This window comes from Callorhinus ursinus, unplaced genomic scaffold (assembly GCF_003265705.2).
Source record: "Callorhinus ursinus isolate GAN/ISIS: 27379988/994484 unplaced genomic scaffold, GSC_fseal_2.0 scaffold5, whole genome shotgun sequence".
In the NCBI taxonomy this organism is placed as follows: Eukaryota; Metazoa; Chordata; class Mammalia; order Carnivora; family Otariidae; genus Callorhinus; species Callorhinus ursinus.
In genome coordinates, this window is record NW_027397067.1 from 76303860 (window position 1) to 76318846 (window position 14987).

The window sequence follows — 14987 nt, forward strand, 5'->3', positions numbered from 1 at the left end:
TTGATAAGTATTCCCCTCTCTGTCTGTTCCACCCCTGCACCAGATTCCTTCCTGGAGAGATTCTTTGACGGTATTTAGGTTCTGAATCGTCTTATATTCATGATACTCTGGCTTGAATCAGTATCAGTATCCATGCAGATACGTTGACTTAATGTCTGCTGTGCTACAGACACTGGAAATTCAATGCCGATGACATAGTCCTGTCACTGAAGACGCAACAGCCTGCTGGGGAGAGGGGCAAGGAAGGGGTCAGTAGGAGAAGTGCGGGCGCATGGAAGAGAGACCTGTCTGCCAGGCAGGTGGTTGGAGGTGGGACAGGTGCCAGCAGAGGCATGGGGCCCAGGAGGAGATAACCTAACCACATAGGGGAAGGTATTCCGGGAAGCATTCATATCCCAGCTCTGTCATTTACCAGCTGGATAACCTTGGTTAAGTTACTTAACCTCTCTGAACTACAGTCGAGATGGCAGTTCCCCCACCTGTAAAATGGCACAGTAATTCTAGCGACCTCAGTATTGCTAGGAAGGATTAGAAACATGTCCGGCACTGATGTAGGTATTTGCCCTTGTTTGTTACTTAATGTAAATACGTGGAATTATAAGAAAGAGCAATTATCTAAGAGACATCAGTTATATTAGGTAATCAGAGAAAGCAACAGATGATGCTGCACATAATGCAGGGTCTCGCAGGTCCCGCTAAGAAGCTTAGACACAGTGACCCCATTTTCCATTGTAACATCCTCCTCACCTCTCAGCTTGCCCTACTCCATCCCCTTAGGCAGAGAAAGTGCCTTGTCCGTCTCCGCTCCAACAAGAACTTTGTACGAACCTCTGTTTGCACTGCCTATTGATCCGAAATCCAGACACAGGGTGTCTTAAAAAATAGGGCCCTCACCGTTTATCCTCTTAGCCTTCTCTCAGCAGAGCAAGTGTGCAGCAAGTCAGTGAGTATGAGAGAGTGACGCCGTCAGTGCATCAGTAGGATTCCTAACAGACAGTGGTAGCGCTTGTTAGCAGTAGTTGGCAGAGACCAAAAACGACAACAGCCACAGCAAAAACCCCACTCATGTCACTGACCACCACTACTGCCAATTACAATTCAGAAGGTCTAGCTCCATTGGTTTAACTCAAAATTAGACAGTAGCTCTGGTCATTGTGTACAGAGACATGAATCCCAGAGTCTACAATTTGGAGGAAAAAATAAAAACGTAATCAAAAGTCTAATAACCAAAATAGAAGCCACTTTATAGGGTTTAGGTAATGAATGTAAATAATAAAGTTATTTTCTATACAAATAAGATCTATTTACGTTGCTACCCAGTGTCTTGTACAGATAGAAAGGAAAAAAAAAAAAAACCTCTGATTATATTGAAAATAACAAAATCTACTTTGTCTTGATTCTGTGTCCATCTTTCAGAAAGGCTGTAGAACATTTTCAGATCTGAATTGCATCCTCCTCTTATCTAATGGAAAATCCATCCAACTGAAGTTGATTCTCAGTGGGATTCGATTTCAGTGATTAGCGCCTGGCGCGGACATTGTTTCAGACCTTAGTGTGGTGAGCCCCTCAGTGGCCCCCATGTTGTGCAGTGTCAAGCTCAGGCTCTTGGCTCTGCATGCAAAGCCCGACGTGATCTTGGCCCCACCTCACGGCTGCTCCAGCCTTGGTACTAAACATCCCTCTCGGTGCTTTCCTGTCCAGGTCATCCTCTGCCTGGAGCCACGCTTCCCTACCCCTCTCAGCCAGCTCTTGTACGGCTAGTCATCATGGTCTGTCCAGCCTCAAAGTGAGCCCGGAAGCTTCCCCGTGTCCTGGGGAAGCCTTCCTCGGCACACTCTCTCTGCATCAGGCATCGGGTTCGAGTCCCTGCTGAGAACCCTTAGAGCTGCCTGAATTCTGCAAAAATAGGGTCTCTCAACGGACTTTTCACGCTCCTTTCCACCCACTCCCACCAGCATAGAAACATGTCGTATGCCCTGGAAGGGGTCTGTGAACAAGCAGTCGAATACACGAGTGAATAAAATGAATGAGGAGACTCAGTGTCTCCACAGTAGAGGAAAGTGGATTTAGGACATCCTTGGCTTTACCAGGTGGAGTTAGAGTCATCCTTGAACTTGGAGAGAAATTGACAGGTTCTTAAATGGGGTCATTCAGATGTAGATAGAGATATCTAAAAGTCTCATTTGACCACCACTACTGGCAAGATCCAGGCCTTACTCCTGTCTCCATGTGTGCTGCCTAACACAGTTCCTCGTACCTGACAGGCCCGAACTGAAAATGGGCAGAGAGAAGAAATGCGCAAGGTTGGAGGCGTTATCTCCGAGCTAGATCTCTGCTCTACTCGTTGGTGTGTCTTTCTCACCAACTGCAAGATGAGGTTCTTTAAACACAGCACCATGTCTTACTTGACTTGTCCACCCAGATGCCAGGATCGTGCCTGGCACACAGCGGGGGCTGATGAGGTGTTCAGTGTGGAGCACATGAGGGAAGGGAAAGAATGAGCCAACCACCCTGTGACTTTTTAAAATCCTAGCCCTGACACTTTGCACTATTAGTTTGGTTTCTCAGTGGAAATGAGATCGTTACGTCTGCAACCACTGGCTTATTTAGTGGGAGGAAATGTGTGTGAAGTTGGAAAGCCAAAATATGTCCTTTATTTGATAGGTAATACGTGTGCTACGTGTGCTTGGTAGAAAATCCAAAAGTCCAAGAGTACACAGTGAAAAGTTGGTCTTCATCCCTCCCCACCCCCCCACCCCGCCCCAAACCCCCAAGGCAGCTGTTTGCATTGGTTTTTTGTATATTTTTCCCAAGATAGTCTGTGCATAGGCAAAGCACATTTCCTTTTTACATACAAAACAGTACACTGTTTTCTACCCCCTTGTTTCACTTTAGAGTACATCATAGAGTTCATTTTCTATCATTTTATACTATAAAGCTACTTTTTTCTTTTTATTGGCTGAATAATAGTTACATGATTTATAATTTAAACAAGTATTGAGGGACATGTAGTTCACTTCCAGCATTTTATACCCATGAATAAGAGTGCTAGAAAGCATAGCCCTACATCTCTGTTATTGTACACGTTTGTATACATCTTAACAAATTTCCGAAGTAGGTTCATTGAGCCTTTCTATGTTTCATGAATATTACTCTATTGTTCCTGTGATACGCTTTTCAGAGAAACTTGAACCCTGCATGCTGCATGCATCCCTTACCGTCAGTGGTTGGCACCTGCGCCACACAGAACACTCTTCTACTCCAAGTGGGTGTGCGGCATGGCACGGGGTGGGGCGGGTCCCGGTGCGGAGGAACGAGGCGTGCGGGGGGCGCCGGACCCCTTCAGAGCAGCTCCCGGGGCGTGTCTTAGGCGGCAGGGACAGCTGACAGTTGCAGGTCCTGGAACCCTGAGTGGGTTTGCTCCGGGGGGCATCCTCGCCCAGCTTTTCCTGTGCTCTGCTTTCCCAGATCCTGCCCGTGCTTCGAGATCTCGCCTCTCTTCTGTTGCCAGAAGAACCCTTTCTTCTGTTCACTCTGAGAGTACCGGCTGCTGGCTCTCGATTGGCACACACCTGGTTTGGAGCTGCCGGCCAGTGTCCCTCAGGGTCCGGAATGAGTCCGCACTGGAACAGTCATCAAGCTGTTGAAGAAGTACTCACTGATTAAACAATACCCAGTTAATAGATTTACTACATGCGATGTTTACCTTTTACGGTATTAGCCTTTCAATTCAGGTTGCGTCGATGGGGTCCAGCCCCCGAAGCACGCGCAGGTGCCGCCGCGTGGCTCCCTGTCTCGGGCCGTGTGCAGCAATCAGAGGCTAAGTGAAGGCGGAGGTGGTGCAGCCAGAGGGAAAGGGGGTGAAACTCTGGGGCGGGGAGGAAAAGGTTTCACAGAGAATGGCGGGCGTTGACAGGCTGGTGCAGGTGAGCGAGGCGGTGCTGACCAGGGCATGAAGCTGCACCACGTCGGGGGACGTGAGCAGGGGCCCGTGCCGGGAGAGGAACGGGGGTGCTGGGGAGCTAGGAAGGGCTAGGTCATAGGGCACCATGAACAAATTGTGTGGTGTTGACGGGTCTCCTGGGGCCAGGCGTGTGTGACCAGAGCTGTGAGGAGTAAGCATAGTGACGGCCACTTCTCCATTGTGATTGGTTGCTTTTCTTCCCTCTTGACTACCACTGGGTTTTTGAAATAGCAGTTGTGTTCTGTGTAGCACATCAAAATATGTGCTTTGGTGTTAGTTAATAAAAACTTGTAAATATATCTGAGGGTTGGTTCTCGTCTCAGATGACAGGAAGTCAAGGACTGTCCAGTGTGTACCCATAGGGACCCGTTGCACATTTTGATATTAGAGGTTCCATGTCAAACAAGGCCATTCTGAAATCATACCCATAAAGGTTGTAAGGGAGAGTATTTTGATGCTCCTCTGCTAATTAACCATTCATCTGCCTTACTGAACACAAATATTTTATGTCCTTAAGTTTCTATAATTCTGTTTTGCCTTGTTTTCCATAAATAACCTTATTTCTGTTAAGTTTCTGCTTACTTCCTTCCTCTGCCTAAATCCTGCCATCCGCAACAGAGCATGAATAATTATTAGTTTCTTGATGTATACAAATATATTTGATTTTCCTCTCTTTCAGGGGCTTTCCTTCGAATTATGGACTGCTTATGAATCGTTAACTCACCAACGTGCCTAGTCAGTAAATGAATTCACTTGGGAGCTTGAAAATCATCTGAATTTTTTTTCACAGTTTTATGTCCTGTGAAATGTTTTATAAAATGGTATGCTTTTTAATTTGGAAAGCCTGTTTAAAAAAAGGAAAGAAAATCAATCTTATTTTGTGGTCTCCTAACAACAACAAACAAATGATTTGTGTGATACTTAATAAAGGCTGCCCATTTCAATCTCCTGCACTTTACTATAAACCTAGAAAAACCAAGTCTTGTTATTTCAGCAAGCTCTAAATTTTGCACACTTGAGAACCATCTATGGCTGCAACTCACTGCAAGAAGTCCGGATTCTATACGTAGTCCAGATTTGAAAATGATTTATCTGTCTCAGTTATGGACAAATAAATATGGACGTGTTCCACCAAAAGTATTCTGTCACATAAAAGGTTAATTACAAAGGCTTCTGCAGGAAGCAGAGTGGTACTGCCAGAAAAGAAAGCTGATTTTCATGCCTCTCTGTAATTTGTTATGGAACATAAAGGTCATAATCCCTGTGGACAGTATTATTCTGTTCGTTCTCTTTTCTTCATTTACTGGTGCATTGTGATTTTAATTCAATATGCCCCAGGAGAATGTTTTATTCCTTCTGCTAGAAACTCACACAACATGTTTCCTAGTCTTGGAATTTCAGGAACAGTCTTGTGCATTGTTAAATTGTCACTCTTCTACCTCAAAGACACATTTCCTCTAAGGCATTCACTTTGACAGCGTACCACGTTAGGAGCATTGTGTTAACCACAGAATAACTTATAAGCTCGCTTTTCCATATCCTCTCATGATGCATCCGAAAAACATTCTCCAGTCCTGCAGTCATGCCTTTGCATTTGTCACATACACAGTTGTGCATCTCAGAAGTGCAAGGACGGACAGCCCAGTGTCGGAGAGGGTGCGGCACATGCCGCGGGCGGCAGCAGGTGGGCACCACGGCCCTGCGGCTGTGAGCGCCCCTCAGCGCATGGTCGGGAAGGCGGTGTGCAGTGACAATCAGCTCCAGGGACCCTTTTGTTTGTTTGTTTCAGGGTTTTTTATTTATCAGAGAGAGGGAGAGACAAAGATAGCGACAGAGAGCATGAGCGAGAAGAGCGAGCCCGAGTGGGGAGGAGAGGGAGAAGCAGGCTCCCCGCTGAGCAAGGAGCCCAGGACCCTGGGATCATGACCTGAGACAAAGGCAGACGTTTAATTGACTGAGCCACCCAGGCGCCCGAAGGGACCCTTTTGTTTGAAATTAATTGAACAACGAAGAACTTTAGAACATAAGCCAGATTGTTATAAATGGAAAAAGAATTTGAGCTCCCTCGCTGCTTGCAACCTTTCCACCCACCAAGTCAGGGACACTAGTCATAAACCTACAAATAGAATCCCAGGGCCTCGAACTCTCCAACGCCTCTCCCGTCTGTCCCCTTCTCGCTTCCACTCTTCCTACCATAACTTTGGCCTCTTACGGTACTGCCTCCGTTCCTTAGTTCATTAAACGCATACTTGTCAAGAATCTCTTCTGTGCTGGGCACTGCCCTACACATTGGAGTGGGCAGATCAGCGAGCCCACCCTCGGGGAGCTTACTTTCCAGCGGGAGGGGACAGGCCCTGGGCTACCAACCCGGAAGAGGCCAGGCGGTGAGAGTGCTGTTGAGGAACTTGAGAGCACCGCCACGGGAGGCGGGGGTCAGACTCTAATCTGTGTGGCAGAAGACCGACAAGGTCACAGGCTAGCAGGGACCCAGGAAAGGAAGAAAATGAGCCACATCAAGACCCCAGCAAGTGCGAAGATGCTGAAGTGGGAACGTGCTTGGCAGCTTGAGGAGCCGCAAGGGTGCCGGTGTCGAAGTGATGGAACAAGCAAGGGGCAAAGACGACTACAGTGAAATCGGGGTGGTGGGAGGACGGGGGCATGTAGGGCCACTTTTGAGCTTTACTTAAAAGGGAGCTTTGTGCGGGAGGGGTTTGCGCAGAAGATCGGCATGGCCCAGTGTGCCTTCTAAGAGTTGCTTTGGCAGCCCTGTTGAGAATAGGCTGTTGTGGCGCCAGAAGGAGACGCCCCCAGAGGCCACTGCAGTGGAGGGAAGAGGGAATGCTAGCCTGGCCCGAGGGCAGCCATGCAAGCGTTGAGGACCGGCCAAGCTCCAGACGTGCCTGCAAAGTAGAGCCGCTAAGCCTGTCCACAGGCTGATGTGGAGCGCAGGACAGTGGCACTGGACGATGCAGAGAATCTGGTGTAGGGCCACTGAGAAAATAAATCCCCTCCCTGTGACAGGAAGACAGAAGGAACAGGGGATGCATTAGGGACTGACGGTACGGACAGACTCACAGAGGCCTTTGTGACCATGGTTGACGTCGCAGAGTGAGAGCAGGGAGCAGATTCGGAGAATGAGTATCATCAGCTCCTTCAAGGAGCTTCTGTAAGGAGTTGCTGGAGAGGGCGTGTGTTTGAGATGAGGGAGGTGGGAGGCGGGGAGAGAAATGCAGGGGAGCGGTCTGCAGGGGAGGCTGGGCGCCTCGGGAGCGGGGTGGGGAGTATGGGGGCCAGCATGGGCTCCTGGGGCACAGGTCTGGCCCTGGGACAGACTTCCTCTTGGGGAACTTTCCCAGCGCGGCCCAGGGTCCGACCTGGCCAGGGCTCTTTGGGCGTCCCCACGTGTCACATCTCCCCTGGGCGTCCCCACGTGTCACACCTCGGGGGTGGGGAAAAGCCCAAGAGCGAGTCACTCAGCACAGGAGCACAACTGAACAAAGGAAGCCTTTAGATGTGAAACGCGACTTGACGTCTCTCCAGCTGAGTTCCTTTTGGTCCGTCTCAGACAGCTGGGGTCCCTCGATGTCTTCTCTCCTGCTCCCGGCAGCTCTCCAGGCATGGCAGGCTGAAATAACCATTCTAGTGTTTGCTTGTAAAGGATCCCAGCGACTTCCTATGGTCTTAAAAATAATAGTGGATGGCTTTTTCAACACATTTATATGAGATCCTGAAGCTAGCTTTTTAAAGTGATACCTTCATGGAGTTGTCCACATTATGATTGCCACCACGCCAAAATACCTCCTTATTCTGGTACATCTGAGGGTTTTCTGCAGGGCTCCCTGGGCCAGGTGCTGCTGCATTGACCCACTGGAAGCTCTGAGAAAAAGGGGCTTTTGTGTGAAGCCCACAGCCTCTCCTCCATGTCCCTGCTCAGTAGTGACCCCTAGGGTTTGCATTCACTGCAGACCCTTCACTGAACGCCGAGCTCTGACCTCTCTCCCGATGGCCCGTGTCCCACCGGACTGCCTGTACACACACCGAAACATACGTGCCAGCACTTCCCAGGCAGCCTGCCCCACACGGCTCATTCTCATTGCTCTGCCCTTGACCCAAGATGCCCTTCCTCCAAAGCGTTCCTCGTTGGGGCTCGTGGCAAGACCACAGCACAGCGCGTCAGAGTGCGGCCTCCGGAGTCCAGTTGGTACTAACCAGAGTGGATACCCTGGTGTCTTGGTTATCAATTCCTGCAGAACGAACTAGCTCAGACTTTACAGATTTAAAAGAGCAAACATTTATGATGTCCTATGTTTTCTGAGGGTCAGGAGTCTGGGACACATTCTGGCTCAGAGTTTCTCACGGGATTGCAAACTGCCCACTGGGGCTGCAGGAGCCACTCAGAGAGCGGTGGACCAGGGGTCCCCACGGGCCTCGCCACGCCGGCCTCTCCACACGCTGCCTCAGTGTCCTCACAACATGGCGGCTGGCTTCCCTAGGGCAAGTGGTCTGAGAGGGAGAGTCCACGAGAGAGAGAACACAGAAGACAGCCACAGGCTTTTACACCCGAATCCCAGAAATAACATAGCGTCACTTCCCCCACAGGCTACTGGGCAAACACCAGCCCTGCTACAGCTCCAGGTGACTGCACACACCGGGGGCCGGGGGGGGGGGGGGGAACATCGGGGGGGGGGGCTCCGGGGGGCCCCCCTGGAAGCCAGCTCCCCCCCCCCCCCAGGGAAGTTACTTTCTGTCTCTGTGTGCCTTATGTCCTTACCCACAAAATGGCGAAGGTAGCGCCTCCCTCCAAGGGGTTGGCAGAGCGAGCCCTGGCACCTCGTGAGCACTTGATACAAATTAGCTGTTAACTCTTGTGGAAACACCCCGATGCACACACACGCACACGTATGCACTTTCAGTGTAGATGCCACCCTCCCCATCCTGCTGGTGTGGAAACCCTCAGCCATCATCACATCCAGGCCTGCCAGGGGAAGGACGCATCCTCTACCTCAGGGAGCCGCGGCAGCCCTTGCCCCCCACCAGCCAGTGAAGCCTCGAATCTGCCAGCCACCACGGGCTCTGCACTTGGTGTGTGGGGTTCAGCCTTTGCCGCCCTCCCAGCCCTGACTCACACACAGCCTTCCCCTTCACCCCCGCGGCCCCTCAGGGGGCCTTCGGCCTCAGTTTCCCTGCTCATCCTCCATCTCCCACCCGCAATGGTTCCAGAGCCATTGCCCCTCCCCTGCCCCCAAGCCCTTGCTCTCCTCTTGGCTCTCTTCTGTCCGGGGCCCCCCACCCTGGAGCTGCTTGCTGGGCCCTGCCTCCAACCATCAACCCACTGGAAGCAAGAGGGTGAGCGAGCAGCTCTTCTGCCCATTTCTTCCAGATCGGGCCCCCCGGGTCTCAGGCAGGGGCGCCGTGCTCCCTGCCTGTCTCGGGTAGCCCCTGATGTCCTCTCACCAGATTGGTCCTCCAGAGCCCGGCCTGTGTTTTCAGCCTTCTCTCCTTCCCCATCGGCTGAGTGATGCGGAAGACCTGTTTCCGAGTCTTTGTGCTTTGGTCTGTAGAATGGACATTCTTTAGGATGGCCCAGGAATGTTGGTGAGAGACTCTCAGATCCTTGGTGTTGTGAAGCTAGAGTTGGGCCACGGGCAGGATGGAGGGAAAGTGTAAGTGTGGCCCGCTTATTCATTCATCCAGCGCGGGCTGAGCACCTGCCAGTCTGGCAGCGGTGCTAGGTCCGGAAGCTCTAGGGAGGGAGGATGTGCTTGCCTGCTTGCCCCCGTCCGGCTCACGGACTGAGGGGAGGATAGAAGGTGGCCGGAGGGTCACACACACATTTTGTAAAAACCAGAACCCAAGGAAGAGTTCAGATCCCTGGCCTAATGCGGTGCTTCTGGTGAAAAAAATGCAGGATGATGTCCCCCAACAAAGTGCTGGGATGTGCTAATTCACTCTCCCAAAGCCGTGCCCCTGGGGCAGCCGGCTGCAGCAGCTGAGGGGAAATCAGGGTGACACCCAGAGAGAAAGCATCCCCGTAACACAACAGTGCAGACAAGAGAATCGGGTCCGCTTCCCTTTCCCGGCAGGAGAGTCACGATTTCCAAAATGCCAGAAGATGATCACAGCGGCCAGATCCAAACTCTTCACGAGAGGGAAGCCCAAGGCCCGCAAAGCTGGGGCAGCTGGGTCCAAAACTGCGCATCTGGCCCCTGTGGCCACATCGCTGTCTGTGAAGCATCCATGGGGGAAGTTTAAATCCAGAAAATTGTAGGCGTGAGGGGCGGTGGAGGCCTCTCGATCGGAACTCTCTAGATTGGGAGGGATCCAAAGCTCCTAATGGGCCACCCAAAGTGATTTTCCGTAGCGAAAAACACATGTTGCATTAATCATCCCGAAGACTACACGGGCTTGATTGAGGTGAGCTGTTCCTGCCACGACTTAATGTCTCCATCTTAAACCAAACGGTGCAATCGTATTACAGAATAGTTATTTCCCTCTAACCTTTTTTCCTGCAAATCTATAATACTGAATAATTGAGGTCAAAGGGTAGATGCTCTAGAGAAATTTTTCTTTTCATTAAACAATATTAAATGAGATGCCCGTTCCTCTGCTTCTGCACAGCCAACAAGCTTCCCTTGGCTCGCACAGTCCTTCAGCTGATTTCATCTCTTAACAGCCAACGCTCCACAAATACCTAAATGCCCGGCTTTTCATAAGAAAGCAGAGGATCTACAGCCTCAGCCTGCTTTCCACACGGCCCCCGGTCCACCGGGCATGGAGACCCGTGTGGCCCCAGTCCCCCTTCCCTGTTAGCTCTCACCCAGCCTGCTGCAGGAAGTTGCTAGTACCTATTTGGCCTCCTTTGCGTTCGGCATCCATGGCCCCCCACGGTGAGGCATCTTCCCTGGTGTGAGGGAGTCAAATTAGCCAGAAAAAATGGCAGCTCAGTCCTCTACCTGTACCACAGTCTGATGGTTACTCGAACCACTCAGGCACACACACGCCTTCCTTGTGCCTGTGTCCTGGGTCCCTGGCAGCTCAGGACCTGGGAAGGGAGTGATGCCTGTCCCTATTCCCCGGGGAATGCCACCCCCATCCTCACTGACCACCTGTTGGCCCCTAAGCCTGGAAGCCTGTCAGGGGCACCTGGCCTAAGCAGCCCTTGCAGGGGAGAACGGAGGGGTCCTGCCACACGGGCTTCCGATCAGGGACAGGAGAGATACTGCCACCAAAGTAAGAGCCAAATCTGACCCCCGGCCCACGCCAGGGCCGCCAAGCACCCTGCTTGCCCCACATCCAGCCACTCTGGCACCCAGGGCCCTTCTGTCAAGCGGGCAGGTTCTCATACTTGCTTTACTTACGGCTGTCCTGCCCGGTGCTTCCGTGGAGGCAGGACCTTCCGGGGCTGGGAACCCCTTTGCCCTTGCCCATCAGCGCCTATGGCTTTCTACATGGCTTCATTCTCGGAAGGCACCAGGGACATCCCCCATCTGAGAGAGCCGGCCTCTCGATCCACTGCTGAAGGGTTCCACCGCGGCCCCTGGCAGGAGCTCATAGCACGCTTGGCTGGGAGGCGGGCTGGAATCCAGAACGGAGAGGCTCATCACGGAGAGAGGTTGGACCTCAGATCCCCACACAGCCTGGAGTCCTGAAGGGGCGGCAGTCAGAACGTAGAGTCAGAGACCCCCTCAGACCAGCCACTGCCCAGTGTCCTCGTCAGTAAGGCCTAGACGCGCAGTGGGATGTCTCCAGAACTCAGGAGGTCCTCAGGACCCTGGAAGGAGGACAAGAGGCTGGGAGAACTGTGGAGGGAGGGCTCAGCATGCTTCTGATCCCACACGGGCAGCGCTGGGCCCGTGGCACACGCGTGCGCTGGGGGCGGCTGTCCTCCCTGTAAGGGCTAAGGCCACGGCTGCCAGGGCGCAGGAAGGCTGGTGCCCATGAAGCCAGCAGTGTCGAGCAGGCTTTGGGGAGGGGGCTGCTCAGCACTCTGACCTCAGCTTGGGAGCAACCTGGGGCCGTGCCGCCCCGGACCTGGCTCCCCAGGAAAGGGACCCCACCCTTCCCGGCGTCTCTTCAAGATGCCAGGGCACATGGCACTTGTCTCCACGCATGATGCCTGGGTGGACATGACCTGGTGTGCGTGGGGTGAGGGACAATCCCCCCAAGAAACACCCACCACCCCTCTCGGCTCTACGGCCTCCTGGCTTCCTGATTTGGGGGCAGTCCCATACCCTCTGAGATGCAGTTTCCCCGGCTGACAAACCGGAGTGATGGCCTCAGCCTCACGGGGGTGGTTGAGAGAATCAACGTGAAACCGGGGTACAGCTGGCCCCGGTCCCCAGCCGTGGGTGGGTGGGCCAAGACGGAGGGGGGCAGGGCAGGGAAGCGGAAAGGGGCAGAGATGGAAAACAGAAGCTGTCCCAGCTCTGCCAGCACTAGCACAGACACTTGTCTGCTCATAATGACTTACTATTTTTAGACAACCGCGCTCTCTGTGACCTGCTTTGTAAACAGATGCTCCGCAGAACAGATCCGGCTGGGGGTGGGGGAGGGGGCGGGGGGAGGGGCAGCGCGGGCAGGGGCACCAGGGCCCAGCTCCCTCTGTCTCCAAGATGAACACCCACCCACAGCGAAGAGCTGGGGGTCACAAGCGGTAGCCCAAGCCTCGCCCCCTTCTCTGGGGCCATTTCAAGAGCACTGGAGCCATTCTGAGGGCATTCACTGGACAAAAGTTGTCTGCCGAGTTGTATTAGATTGGTAGTAAGGGCCAAAAGGCCGGGAGGAGGGGTCAACTGGTCTCAGCAGAAGTGAGAACAAGCAAGGAAAGGGCTTCGCCGCTGGAGAACTTCATCCGGGACTCTGCCACCGATTTTAGCCTGGGGAGACCTGGCGAGAACGTCTAACCACAGAGCTTTCAGGTAGTCAGTCTGTGTGGTGTTAAGTCACTGCGTTTGTGGGGATTGGTTACGGCAGCCATGGGACGCGAACACGCATGGCTAAGAGCGTCTTGGTGACCCCGGAATGTGCTCGCACATGCTCAGGCTTGGGAGTGGGGCCAACCTGCCGGGGATGTCCTGGCTCCCCCAGCAAGCAGGGAGGTGTGGGGTGACTTAGGCAACCTCTTAATTCTGACTTTCTGACAGATTTCTAAGGTTGCTTAAGAAAAGGCTCAGCAGGAGGTGGGTTATTGGAAGGAGCTGGGGTAATTTATGTTTCATGTCCCTTAAATATCACCAACATTGTACATCCCGCGAGGAGAAGACACACCATCTCCTTGCCCCTCAGGAGAAATGTATTGCTCCTATTAGTTATGTAATTGGATTCGTAGAAGTCGGTGGATTTTTGTAATTTCTATGGCCTCATTTTGGCGCCGGTGTCATTCCACATAGAAGGACCAGGGGGTGGTCTCCTGCATGCGTGCTGTACCAGAGGAGAAAAGGAAAAGATGAGAAAATGGGAAGGGGAACAAGTGGGCTTGAGGTAATGAGATACAGCCCTCGGAAGGTGACTGGAGAGGCACATGCACCCCAACAAGACTGAGATGGGCTCCTGAGCATCCCGGCAGCCAAAGCAAAAAGGAAGTGAGGCTAACTGCAAGGCTCAAGTGACCACAAGATATGACCTTCAGGGAGAACACACGGGAGCATCCCATCAGCCTGGGGACAGGGGCCGCGGAGAGTGTCAGGTGCAGAAGCAACAAGGTGGGGCCAGGACGCCTTCCTGGAAGAGGCAGTGCTTGAGCTTCATCTTGTAGGTTGGGAAGTGTTGGCTGGCGGAAGAGTGAAGGACAAGGCAAAAAGCAGCATCAACAGAGCATGATGGGGAGAAATGGAGAGTGTGTGCCGCAGATGCCTGCAGGTCTGTCGCTGGAGGCGGCGGTGAGGCTGGGAGGTGGGGAAGGGCCTGTTGAGAAGTCCAGGAACACCTTGCTGCCTTGCCAGGGAGCTAGAACTTGACTCTGAAGCAGTGAAGCGCCCCTGCAGGTTTAGTTTGGGGGAGTAGCATCTGAGATCCACATTTTAGGAGTAGCTAACTGCCTTGCGGAAGGGGATGAGGGTCCGCCTGGAGGCCGCCCAGGGCTCCAGCAAGAATCCTGGGAGAGGTAACACCTGTTTGAATCCAAAGCTTACTCTCTGCCCCCTCCCCCACTCCAGGCTGCGTGGTAAGTCGTCTAAACTGGCATGCAGGAAGGAGAGAGAACAAGGACCCATATGTACCCCTGAAGCCAAGGTTCGCTGCCCCCATCCCCATTCTTCAGCCCCCCTGCCTCAGCCTGGTTCTTGGAGACCCAGGCAGCAGATGGAGCCCAGGACGTTCCCGGCAGCGTGGAGGGACACTTGGGCCAGCAGTGGCCAGTTCAGAAAGCCTGGGCTGCCCAGAGACCCCCAGTCCCAGGCACTGCTGCCACCTGGTGCCTGGGAGGCTCTGTCCATAGAAGCAGGTCTCCCCGTGGCTAAAGGAGCATCTCCCCCCCCCGCCCCTGCCGGCCCCCACTTGGTCTCTATAGGTGGCCAGAGGTCTTTCTCTAAGACAGGCCAACGCATCCGTGTGCTCCCAAATTGGCACCACTCACGGGGCTTCTTCCCCTGCCCCTGAGCACAGGGCAGCCAGGAGGAATCACCATTCCTACCCTACCTGCCCCTCCGCCTTCTTGGCATGCACCAAATGTTGCCAATCCAGGGAAGATGGACTTTCAGGCCCCTAAAGGAGAGATGAGCACACAGAGGTGAGGAGAGGCGGGCAGGCTGTCCTTTCTAGAGCTGAGAAGCCTGGGGCCTAGGATTTCCAGAGCAGTGCTTTGTCCATGCTCTTAACCGGCGGCTTCTGTTACTGCTCGAGATGCCTGGTCAAGGACACGTGTCCCTTGTGGCGAGGAGCACAGGTTCCAGAACTGGACTGCCCAGGAAAAACCCATCTTCACCTCAGGTCTATTCATGTTGCCAGGGGCAGGCAAGGTCACGTCTGTGAACCTCTGTTCTCCTCCTCTGTAGAGAGGGATGTAAACAGTACTCAATTCAGAGTT

General features: G+C 53.1%; 1 protein-coding gene and 1 long non-coding RNA gene across 4 annotated transcripts in view; both read left to right on the plus strand.

Moving 5' to 3' along the window:
- The window catches only part of KHDRBS3 (KH RNA binding domain containing, signal transduction associated 3), a 182328-nt gene extending 177121 nt beyond the window's left edge, over positions 1-5207 (plus strand). Inside the window, exon 11 of one of the 2 annotated variants that reach the window (XR_003208057.2) lies at positions 4644-5207. The gene's annotated coding sequence lies outside the window, so the exon portion shown is untranslated. Of the gene's footprint in view, positions 1-3468; positions 3852-4643 lie in introns of those variants that run through there. The other variant, XR_012378369.1, reaches the window with a different exon arrangement.
- A 7316-nt stretch (positions 5208-12523) lies between these two features.
- The window catches only part of LOC141372858 (uncharacterized), a 68428-nt gene continuing 65964 nt past the window's right edge, over positions 12524-14987 (plus strand). For both annotated transcript variants that reach the window (XR_012378372.1, XR_012378373.1), the window contains exon 1: positions 12524-12882. This is a non-coding gene — a long non-coding RNA (uncharacterized lncRNA). The remainder of the gene's footprint in view (positions 12883-14987) is intronic.